The sequence below is a fragment of the Brachypodium distachyon genome, chromosome 2 (genome assembly GCF_000005505.3).
Source record: "Brachypodium distachyon strain Bd21 chromosome 2, Brachypodium_distachyon_v3.0, whole genome shotgun sequence".
NCBI lineage: Eukaryota > Viridiplantae > Streptophyta > Magnoliopsida > Poales > Poaceae > Brachypodium > Brachypodium distachyon.
Window position 1 is genome coordinate 27,385,174 of NC_016132.3, and position 11,757 is coordinate 27,396,930.

The following is an 11,757-nucleotide window of genomic DNA, read 5'->3' on the forward strand; positions in this document are numbered from 1 at the left end:
AATACAGTGTGAAGCTCAATCCCGAGAAGTGCGCATTCGGAGTTCGAGGAGGAAAACTCTTTGGTTTCCTCGTCTCCCAAAGGGGGATTGAGGCCAACCCGAAAAAAATCCAGGCCATCCTAGAGATGGAGTCTCCCTGCTCCGTCAAAGATGTGCAACGCCTAGCGGGGAGGATGGCGGCACTAGGACGAGTCGTCGCCCGATCAGCCGAGAAGGGTCTTCCTTTTTTCAAAGTCTTGAAGGGCCTCAACAACTTTGAGTGGACCGACGAAGCTCAAAGGGCCTTCGAGGAGCTCAAGACCTATTTGTCGACTCCTCCACTCCTCACGAGCCCGAAGCAGGGAGAACCTCTGCTCCTGTACCTCGCTGCGACTCCAGTCGCCGTAAGTGCAGCCCTCGTGATGGAAGAAGATGGGTCGCAACGCCCGGTGTATTACGTGAGCGAAGCTTTGGGAGGAGTGAAGGGTCAATACACCCAGATTGAGAAGATCGCGTACGCCCTCCTCATGGCCTCACGAAAGCTCCGTCATTACTTCATGGGCCACACCATCTTGGTGCCAATGACGTTCCCACTCAAAGAAGTCTTTGGCAACAAGGAAGCCACCGGGAGAATTGCCAAATGCGCAACGGAACTGGCTCTCTTCTCGCTGGAGCTCACCGCGAGAACAGCTATAAAATCCCAAGTCCTCGCCGACTTCATGGCCGAGTGGCATGCACGACTAGCCCCGCCCGAAGAAACATCATCCAAGGCCGGGGCCCCCGAACAACATTGGATAATGAGGTTCGATGGATCCAAGCGCCTCGACCGTGCAGGGGCTGGAGTCGTACTCGTCAGCCCCGAAGGGAAGATTTTGGAGCACGCCGCCCACCTCGACTTCGACGCAACCAACAACATGGCGGAGTACGATCACTCCTTTTCGGACTCCCATTGGCCAAGCCCATGGGTGTTCAACGCCTTCTCATCCAAGGTGACTCCCAACTGGTGATAAACCAAATGAACAAGTCATATCAATGCCTTGATGAAAGGATGAAGAAGTATATCGAAGAAGTTCGCAAGATGGAAAGGTACTTCCTGGGCATGGAGGCGCGACGCATTCCACGAGGAGAAAATCACCTTGCCGATAGATTAGCCCGAACAGCCGGTTCCAACGAACCGCTGCCACCCGGCACATTCTTCGAGGTGATCCGCGCCCCATCCATAAAAGAAGAAGCCGATGCCCCTGACGAAACTTCAAAGACCAGCATGGTCATCGACAATCCACCCTCTCGGATGATGCCGATTATCCGCGCCCTAAAAGGAGAGGTGGATGAGGAGACGGAAGGCCCAAGCACCAAAACTCTGCTCGCAAAAGCAAAGATGTACATCCTCCTCGACGGCATCCTTTACAACAAGGGTGCGGCCACACTACTCAAGTGCATGTCGGGGGCTGAGCTCTCCCAGATATCCACTCCGGAGTGTGCGGCCATCATCTTGCACCAAGAGCCACCGCGGCGAAGGCTTTACGACATGGATTCTATTGGCAAACCATGGTGCAAGATGCAATCACCATATTGCGAAGATGCGAGGCTTGCCAAAAAATGGCTAAGTCAATCCACGTGCCGGTGACGATCCTGAAGAATATCCCAATAACTTGGCCATTTGCACGCTGGGGAATGGACCTTCTCGGGCCTTTCCCCGCATGCATCGGGGCTGCAAGTACCTCGTGGTGACGATTGATTACTTGTCCAAATGGATAGAAGCTGCGCCACTCGGCAAGATCACGTCACAGGCCATCCAGATTTTTTTTGGCAAAACATCCTATGCCGATATGGCGTCCCACGAGAGCTAACCGTGAACAACGGCAAACCGTTCAACTGTGCAGAATTCATCAAATTCTGTGAACGCCTCGAGATCAAGCTGCACTTCGCATCTGTGGCCTACCCCACGAGCAACAGTGCATGCGAAAGAGCCAATGGACTAATCCTCCAAGGACTCCGCCGAAGGGTAGAACACATGGCCAGCAAGGCAAGAGGAGCATGGGGGGACAAACTCGCCAGCGTGGTTTGGGGCATACGCACCTCCGTGAGCCATTCCACGGGCCGAACACCATTATCTTTGTTGTATGGCACCGAAGCAGTTCTTCCCACCGAGGTAGAGTTTCGCTCACCTTGGGTCGAAAGACTCCAAGAAGCTACTCCACTCGCCTTCATCGAAAATGAAGAGCATCACAGGACAACCGTCGATCTTGTGGAAGAAGCTCGTGACAAAGCCCTCATGAGGCACGCCGTCTACGAGCAGAGCGCCGCACGCTTCTACAACACGAGGGTGCGGGAACGAGCTTTCTCCCAAAGAGACCTCGTGCTGAAAAAGAACGTCGACCCAAAGCTCCAGCGCAAGCTCGACCCTAAATGGGAAGGACCATACCGCATCGCCGCGGTATTGGGCAATGGTGCATACCACCTCGAGAACATGGAAGGCAAAAACCTCATCCATGCCTGGACGGCGACAAACTCCGGCGCTTCTACGCCTAAGGAGGAACTTCAAAGATGACCCTCGCCGCACCCAAAAGAAAACTATCAGCGCCCAGCCGGCCATTTCCCTACGAAACTTCGGGGGATCGTAAGCGCCAACGAGTCCACGTCTACATAAGACTTGTAAGTGCCCATCGGGCCATATCTTAAGCCAAATAGGCGAGGGATCAATAAAACAAGCCCTTGATAAGAGTGACACGAGACACTCACACGACGCACCGTCCTAAAGGGACAACCCCGTCGAGCGGAAATGTCGCGAAGGGACGATCCCCAAAACCGAGTCGCTGCCCCAGTGCCGCTCACCAAGGGACGCCAAAAGGCCTACGTTGGCCCAGGTGTCACCCAAAAATGTCTTTGGACATAAGTCACTACCAGCGGCCCGTTTCTTGGTGGATCCTAGCGTGCCTCGAGGCCATCCGCCAAATAGAACCAAGTCCCCGAGGGCCGGAAGCTCCTTAAAACGCATTTCAGGAGAACCGTAAATAAGCGAGTTATGCATGAGCTTACTTACCTCGGAGAACAATGCTACCCGTGTGTGAGACATCGTGCACGGGCCTGCATGATAGTAACCGAGTTAAGGCTCCATAATAATTGCGGGAAACCATAGCTTCCTGAAGTCCGAAGAGGGAAAATTCCGCATGAAATTTCCCAAACGGCAGGTCGAAATGTCCGGATCGATAGCGACCCTCACAAGGGTACTAGGATCCATGGCCCGTAACCATGACCTAAGGCACCGAAGTCGAGTTGTATCCCAACGGCGACAGCAATTGATTACGCAAAAGTGTGATCATAGCGAACGATCGTGAGCTGTATAAACTGAGGAAATATAGTACTTCGCACGAAGGAAATATATTACTCCAAAGGACACATGTTGAGCCAAGTTCACATTTCCGATAATGTTGACTACATGGTGAAAACATAATAATGCCGAACTAAGTTGACATTTCTGACAATGTTGACTACATAGCAAAGCATGAAACACATCAAAAAAGCTGCCTTACAACCTTTATGTCTAAGCCTAGAAAATGCGAGTCTTGAGGCTATGTCATAAGAGCATCCTCAACAAGGAGAACTACACGGGTACCAAGAAACAAATGACCAATGTGGAGGAGAGATGAATACCACATCTAAGTAGTGGTTACTTGAAGAAGTAACAGGTACTACACGGATACCAAGACAGAAAAGAAGATGACATATGGGCCCATCAAGAAAAAGAAACGAATAAGAAAAAAGAACACATATTGAAATAGAGAGAGAAGAATTTTAGTATCAACCACCATTGGAGATGCCCTAAGTGGATATGCAACATCGCATAAATAAGCAGCTGGAGTACCTTGTCGCCTCGAAAGGCAACAAGACTCGAGCCCCACTGTCGCTCTCCTGAAGAGCAGGCTCAGGCAACGCACCAAGCGTCGAGCCAGAGCGCAAAGAGGAGCTCCCTGGTCCGCCAGAAACTTCTTTGCCCCGTGAGTCATCTCACCCTCAAGTCCGCTCGTCCCGGCACTGCCATCCAGGAACGCTGCTACTGCCGACAAAACAAGTCGAACGCCCGTACTCAGAAGGCACCTCTTCACGGCGGGCTCAAGAAGCTCCACCTGCGAAGTAAGCACCCTACTCGTCTCGTCCACCGTACGACACGGGGGAAGATCCGGCTGAGAAGGGCCCTTCAAACAGAGTACCATCTCTCGAATCTCTGAAGCCTGGGCGAGCAGGAGCGAGACCACCTCTGGACGGCTATTCGACGGAGTGCGAGCATGAGGGGCGAACACCGGTCTGAACCCAGCATCCTCCGACTCCGCCTTAAGGGAAGCGACCTCCGCTCGAGCGTGCTCCACGTTGAGGCTAGCCACCACCAAGTCCTCCTCGGCACAACGGGTCTTCACGATCGCATCCTTCTGGCCCTCCTTGGCAAGGCGAGTCCTCGCCTCCATGGCCGCAAGCTCCGCCGACTCCCGAGAAAGCTCAGTCTCAACGGCCACCCAGCGTGCCTTCTCCGAAGCCAACTCACTCAGGGCAAGGGTAGCCTTCGAAGTCTCGGCGTCCAAGGCCGCCGAAAGCGCCCCGACCTAAACCTTGAGAGAGGGAAGAGTGCCCACAGCCTCGACCAAGCCTCTCACCTGGCAAAGGAAAAGAAATCATGAGCGCTGACCGACAAAATGGACCTAGCAAGAAGGGAGACAAGAAAAGCAGACTCACAAGCTCCAGCGCTTCGAGCGGGTCTCTCACTCCTCCCTCGGTCCTCGGAAGCACCTCTCCCTCCTCCGGAATGGGGGGCTCGGCCTCATGAGCATCAGGCGCCGCAGGCCCCGTACCTGAAACAAGACAAGAAAACCCCGTGAGAACATTCCCGAAAGGGAATTAAAGCGCTCAACACGCGCGCACTCACTGGTGGCGGGAAGCTCCTCCTCGACAGGCCCACGAGCCAAAGAGAACACCGGAACACCCCCGCCGCTGGCTTCCGAGGAGGTATCTGTTGGGGAACGCGGTATGCTACGCTAGCACAAAATAAAATTTTCTACCGCTTCCGCCCGGATCAATGCTGTAGATAATGGATCACGAGATTACCACTAGACGCGCAGACCCGTAGCGGAAGTAGAGTCGATGTAGCGCGTCGATGCCGAGTAGTCGAACAGCCTGCTCCTCCTCGCCGATCCCACGAACAGTTCGTCCAAGCGCCGCAGGTGCAGCGCCTCCGAGGTATCCACACGTACAGGGAGGAACTCCGTGCGGCGGACTGCTAGATCCGATCGCAAGGCTTTGGGCGTGGAGGTGCGACGGCCGAGTCTAACTCGCGTCTGAACTAGAGTTAACCCTAGACGGGTTGGTCTCCTCCACTTATATAGACGTCCCTAGTGGGCTCAACACTTGAGGCCCATTAGGAGTCCAAGCCCGATACGAGTTGGATCCGATCCAACTCGGTTCCCACCCCTTAAGCGTGTGACCCTTCAGGTTCGCGGTCAGTCGGCCACGACTACGAGCTCGGACTGCGGGCCCGAGTAACACCTTGCTCGTCCACTGGCACCGACTCAAGTCGATAGTTGGTAGCGGCGCCTAGCAGCACGTGCCAACTCCCGAGTAACCACAAGGTATATTGACGAACCATACAATGTGTCATATGCAACATTCCTTTTGCCTCGCGATATGTGTGTCGAGCTCAAGGCGAGTGCGTGTCATCCTTGTGGATAGCTCGAGTCTCTTCTCGTTCCTGTGATACAGATTCCCGAACGGGTTAACACTCAACCCAAGTCGCATGGCCATGCTTTCCGAATCTGATCACTCGAGAGGGCCCAGAGATATCTCTCCGAACAGGAGGGGCAAATCCCATCTTGATCAACCATGACTCGCAGCATGCTTCTCAGCAAACCCGAAAGCTACCTTTATAACCACCCAGTTACGGAGTAGCGTTTGGCAACCCCTAAGTAGGCCGATTCACATCCCAAGCTCATACGATGACCTCAGGTCTAGGACTGGCATATACATCGTACTTGAGACTAACAAATGACAATCATCTCGTTGTGTCTCAGTGCGGGTCTGTCCGACTCAACAATCTCATTGTCGAGTCCATGCTATCAGTCGGCAACACCTTGCCCTATGACTTGTGAAACATAGTCATCACACTGATTCACATTGCTAGTCTAGGTTATATGTCCGCATAACCTCAATGACCAGGGACCATTAGAACAACATCATAGAATACATAGTTTCACAAACAAATCACGTATTTATTGATACATATCAGTGATGATGTTCAAGGACAAATAACTCATGAATACATAGGAAATAACATCATCACATGATTGCCTCTAGGGCATATCTCCAACAGTATCCACCACAAGCTGAAGCCCAGTCCTCTGGGCGAAAATCGCACGCTCGTGAGGCGACGGAGGCAGGATCTTCTCAATGTCGATCTTCCCGGCTAGGTGCATGTCCATGGACTCTCTCAAGGGAGACCTCGACTCGGCCACGTCGGCAAGGTCAGGAGAAGGAGCCTTCCTCTTGCGTGAACTCGGAGGACGAGGGATCTTGGGCATTGGGGCCATTGGCACACCCAACCCAAGTACGACCTGAGGCTTCACCTTCCCACAAGTATCTCTAAGGTGAGAGCCAACGGCGATCATCAACGGAGTCGCAAGACGGGAGTACCGCTTGCCGGCCTTGATGAGCTTCCCGTACTTGGGGTCTAGTCGCATTGGTACCGAGTCGTCGAAGCACGCCGCAACGAGGTTGTGGCCTCCTCACTCGTTGAAGGTATCGATGTAGGCCCGATGCTCCACCGAGTTACAGCCCGACCATCTGGGAAGCACACTCGGCCGCCTTCTCTCGAGAGAAAGCCGCTGAAAAACAAGCACAAGCACTAGTCAGGGTTAGTGTCAAGCAAACAAGAATACTTCAAGCGACGACTCAAGTGTCGCGAAACTCACGCTTAGCCGCGCGGCGTGGGTGACGAAAAGCTAAGGGGATCCCCAGCTCCGCTTGTGGTCGTGCCCTCATCATGAAGCGGCCCGCCATCACCATCTCCTTCAGAAGGTCGTGGAAGCTACGCTACGAACGAGCAGACTTGATCCTGGCAAGCTCCCACTCCTCGACCAAGGACGTGCCCATGGGACGGACGACATCCCGAAGCCCCCCAGGCCCAGAGTGTCGGGGGAGCCTACCGGAGTGACGAAAGCTCGTCTCCGAAACGTCATGGAAGAACCACTGCAAGTCCCACTTGTCGAACAGGCGCACCGCGCTCTTGGCCAGCATCAGGGGGAACTCGTCATGGAAGCCGGGACGGAGCCTCACGGCGACCGACCCAAAGGCACTCCAAGTACTCTCGTCGGGGGTGCGGCGCTCCTCCACGTGGACAGTGAACAGCAACAAGAACAACCTCATGGTCGGAGGCTCCCCCAAGGCAGTCTCGCAAAGCCATCTGAACACGTTCAGACGCAGGATCGCCGAAGGAAGCAACTGCGCCAACTCGATACCATAGGTATCCAGGAACTCCAGTAGAAACAGGTGGACGGGCACGCACAGTTCAGCGTGAAACCAGCTGGTGACCACGACGATGTGCCCGCGACGCCTTTGCGGCTCCAGTCGAAGCTCGCCCTCGTCAGGAAGCGCGGCAAGACCCTTGCGGAAGTAGCCCGCCTCCACAAGGTCCGACAAGTCCTTCTCGGTCGTCACCGACGCCGGAAGACTGTCAGGAATCCATCCCGGCACGGCCGGATACAGCTCAGGCCGAGGTCCTCTCTCCGGGTGTGTGACCTTCTTCGATCTTCGTGGCTTGCCCCCTGGCGCCCGTGCCTCGGCACCGCTCCCGTGGGAGGCCTCCCTCTCGACGCTCCTGCCGGCGCCGGCGCGACGCTCCACGTCGGATCCCACCATCTCACCTACAAGAAGGCGCCAAAAGATTAGTATAAGTTGCCATAAATTCCTAAGGAAAGCAACTAGGGAAAATCTATGTCGCAAGGTCACGCACAATCGCCGTTAAAAGAGAGAAGGGAAGAATCCCCCCGAAGACCAAGCCCGAGTACGGCCCAACCGGCCGGATCTACCTCAGCGGCAAAGCAAAAATAAAAAAAGGGAGCCCGGCTACCCCCACGGCCCCCTTCCCGCCGACCTCCAGTTCGCTTCAGCCTACGGAGAAAGGGCCTAGAAGCCTCGCGCGCAGGGCCGCCGGCCCAAAACGCGCAGACAAAAAAAAGGGAGCCCAGCTCCCCCCGAAGCTGTCCAAGGGCCCACTACCCGGCCACCGGTCCATCCCAAAGCAAAAAAAAAAGGAATGAGAGCAAGAAAAGGGAGGCCGCCTGGGAAAGACCCGCAAGATGTTCGGCCAAATGACCGACACCTTGGGCTCGCCCTGCTCCTCAAGTTCCGACACGGCCCTGCACCCACGACGCCCTTGGCACTCCGCCTGACGCATGCCCCACACGCGCCGACCGCGCCCGCGTCGCACCCCGCGCGCTGTGCTCGCGGTCCCCGCGCTGCACGTGTCGCGGCCTCACCCGTGCCGGTCGCGGCAGCGCCGCGTTCTGCGCTCGTTGTGGCCCCGCCGACACCGTCCTTCGCACGCACCTCGCGCCCCCACCTAACGCCTCCAGCTCCTAGAGCATGAATCGGCGCATCGCTCGCAACGCCCTCGAAGCACACTCGCGCCGCTCGGGTCACGCCCGCCACGTGCTTGACGAAACGACCGACGCCGTCGACCTCCCACGGCTCAACCCGTGACGCGCCAAGACCCACATTGACAGCACCCAAAGGTGGCGAGAAGGGATCCACAGCCGTGGCTCACCTCGGCAGGGACATGAAAGCACCCCGAGCACCACCATGTCGCGGCTCGAATTGCAAACAACGACGGCAACGCTCGAAGCCCAGCGCCCGGCGAAATCGCGTTCCCCATGAAGCTTTGACGATCCTCAGCACCCGTGGCGGGCTAGGCAAGTTCTTGGACGAGCTACGCGCTCCCAAGGGGCTCCTAAACGCCACCGGTCTCGTCCCGTCCTTCGGATGCCGCCGAACTCGTCTTCGGCACCGGAAGGGGAGGAAACGAGAGTGGGCACAGCTCCCCAAGCACCCCATGGTTCCGTTTTATAGGCGAAAGAGCCTCCTCGACGTCCGGGCAAAGCCATCCACGTCTGGCCACGTCGCCGGCTGTGGGGCAGCCACTGTCCGAACGCGAAGACAAAAACCTATGGGAAAGGCAAAAAGGAGCGCAGGGGAGAGGGTAGAGGTGGTCGGGTGGTCGCCCAAGACCGGTCCGCGCTGCCCCTGCGAAGCTCGTGGCCATCGCTGTCATCCATGGTGACGGCGTCGTCGACAGAAGAGGAAAGGAGGACGGCCCCCTTTTTGCCCCGTACGAAGGAAGAAGAAGAACACCGGCCATCCGATCTAGGGCTCAGGCGTGCCCACCACCGTCCGATCCCCTCACTTAAGCCAGCGAACCGTTATGCAGGGCGGGTGGTGAAGTGGGCCTCGGCCCAGTAAGGAGCGCAAATTAAAAAAATGAAGAGAAGAAGCCTCCCCAGCCCGGTCGGGTGCATCCTGCACGCCCGGGAGGCCCGTGAAGCCAAGCGCAGCCCAGGCGCCCGTGCGCATTGGACGGCCAGGGAGAGCATTTTTTACAGAAAAGCCCCCCAGGACGCGGAAAATCGCAAGCTGCCCCTTGGCGGCTCGAGAATTTCGCTCCGAGACCCTCGGAAAGCCAGAAATTCACATAATACCCCCTACAGCTTCATTATCTTGCAAAAGGAGTCCCCAGCTCTCGAAATTTTGCAAGAAAGACCTTCATGGCCATGGTTTTTCACAAGGAAGACCTTAAAAATGTCCGTTTCTTCGGGAATAGACTTCATGACCGGCGAAACCTTGCGAGGGAACCCACCTGGGCTTGGTTTCTCATCGAGAAACTTGCCTAGCCGGTGGTTCTCCATACCGAAGATTCTAAGGCCCTCATTTTCCGCAGGAAAATTCCCAGAAGCCCTTGGATGCGCCAAAACTCACAAAACCATAAGTTTTGTGTAACAAGCCCACCTAGGTCTATCTTCCTCCTCGAGGAAGGTTACCTAGCCGGTGGCTCCCCCAACGCAATGCTTGGAAGGTTTCAAGTCTACTGGGAAAACTTCAGGAACTACAAGTATCTCACAAGGCAGCCCACCTAGGCCCGGTTTCCTTGTAAAACCTACCTAGTTGGTGGCTCGTCCCAAGGAGAGTTACGATCCAGGTGTCGGAAGAAGAATCTCAGCACGCCATCGATGTTGAAGTTGACCCGAAGGCATTCCCAATGCCTCCGTCTCAAGGGGGCTACTGTTGTAATATAATAAAATCTTTACATGGGCCGCGCCGTAATCCTACGTGGCGACGACCAAGTCAACAAATCCCAAAGACCGGTCAAATTGCCAACAAGGCGTAGCCATGCCAACTAGACGCCGGTCAAAGGAGTCAATGGGTCAAGCCTCCCATGGCATGGTCAAAGGAGAAGAAGAGCTTGAGTAGGGGCCAAGAAAAGTGTAGGGATGAGTTTACCACTTTGCCCTCACATTCCCCCTCCCTCAAGGGCAGTCGTGGTTTTTTGTCATTAACCCCTAGGTTATAAATATCCCCCACCATGGGAGGCATGTATCATTCACTTTCCATTGGAATAAGATCAAAGGGGAGAGGGCTAGAGCAACCTAAGGAGCCCGCTCTCGAGTGCTGGGGTCGAGCCTAGCCTCGACTCGACCTCGGAGACGCGACTTAGGAAGACTAGTTTCGATGTTCCGGGCCGTCTAGTACGGCCTCGACTCGAAGTAGAGGATCGCGTTAGAGTCTCGAGGGTATCCCAACCTCGCTACTTGGGAAGATGAGTTCGGCCCAAGTCCGAGGCGGCCTCGAGAGATCTCTCGCCATAGGTGATTTGGGAAGACGAATTCGGTCCAAACACCCGGCTAACGATGGGGTCTCCTAACATAGGACTAAGTCGTGCCCGCAGGGTCGACTGAACCTATTCAAAAAATATCGACGTGTCAACTTGTCCAAGTGTACGGCGACCTTCGCTATAAGACCGGCATACACACCCTACATACAATTCTCGCACTTGTGCTATCAAGCATTGGCACCCCTTACTCTTGTTGTTTTTTGGAACAACAAGAGGCGTTGTCTGTGTATTAATTTGTTTCGTATCTTCTTGTTTTGAAAAGGGGGAATGTCCTGGATATGTTTTATATCTTGTGTCAGAGAGATCTTTCCCGGCCAAAATACCCATCGGAGTGTTGCAGTTCACCTCTTATAACTTCCACCACTTTGGAGACCTACTTGGCCCATCAATTGTTGGGAGTAGTGAATCTCCGATGGGACGCTTGCTTTGGCCCAAACAAAATCAGGGACGGTTGTTGGGTCGACCGCAACCTCATCTATATCATGATATCATCATCCGGGTCGGCAACCTCTCCGATCGAAACTTTCACTCCAAGGAAAACATCTGGAATCAAACTATGGATCCCAAAGCTTAGATCAGAAAAAAGGAAAAGAAAAGAGTTGTGTAGATTGGCCCTCTTAGCTATTGTTGTTCCACCTGTAGCTTGTAGCATATAGCTGCAGTGTGAGCAAGATGCTTGAGGTAGCTATCATTACTTACTGTGTTGATTAGTCAACTGATGGTGAAAACTTACGGGGTGGTATGTTGGAACTCAGCTCATGATCCATTGAGATTTTCGAAGCTGTTTAAAAATAATAATCTGAAATGACCTTTCCGTTGGCTGATGTGTCAGAGTTTGCGAGGCACATCCTATA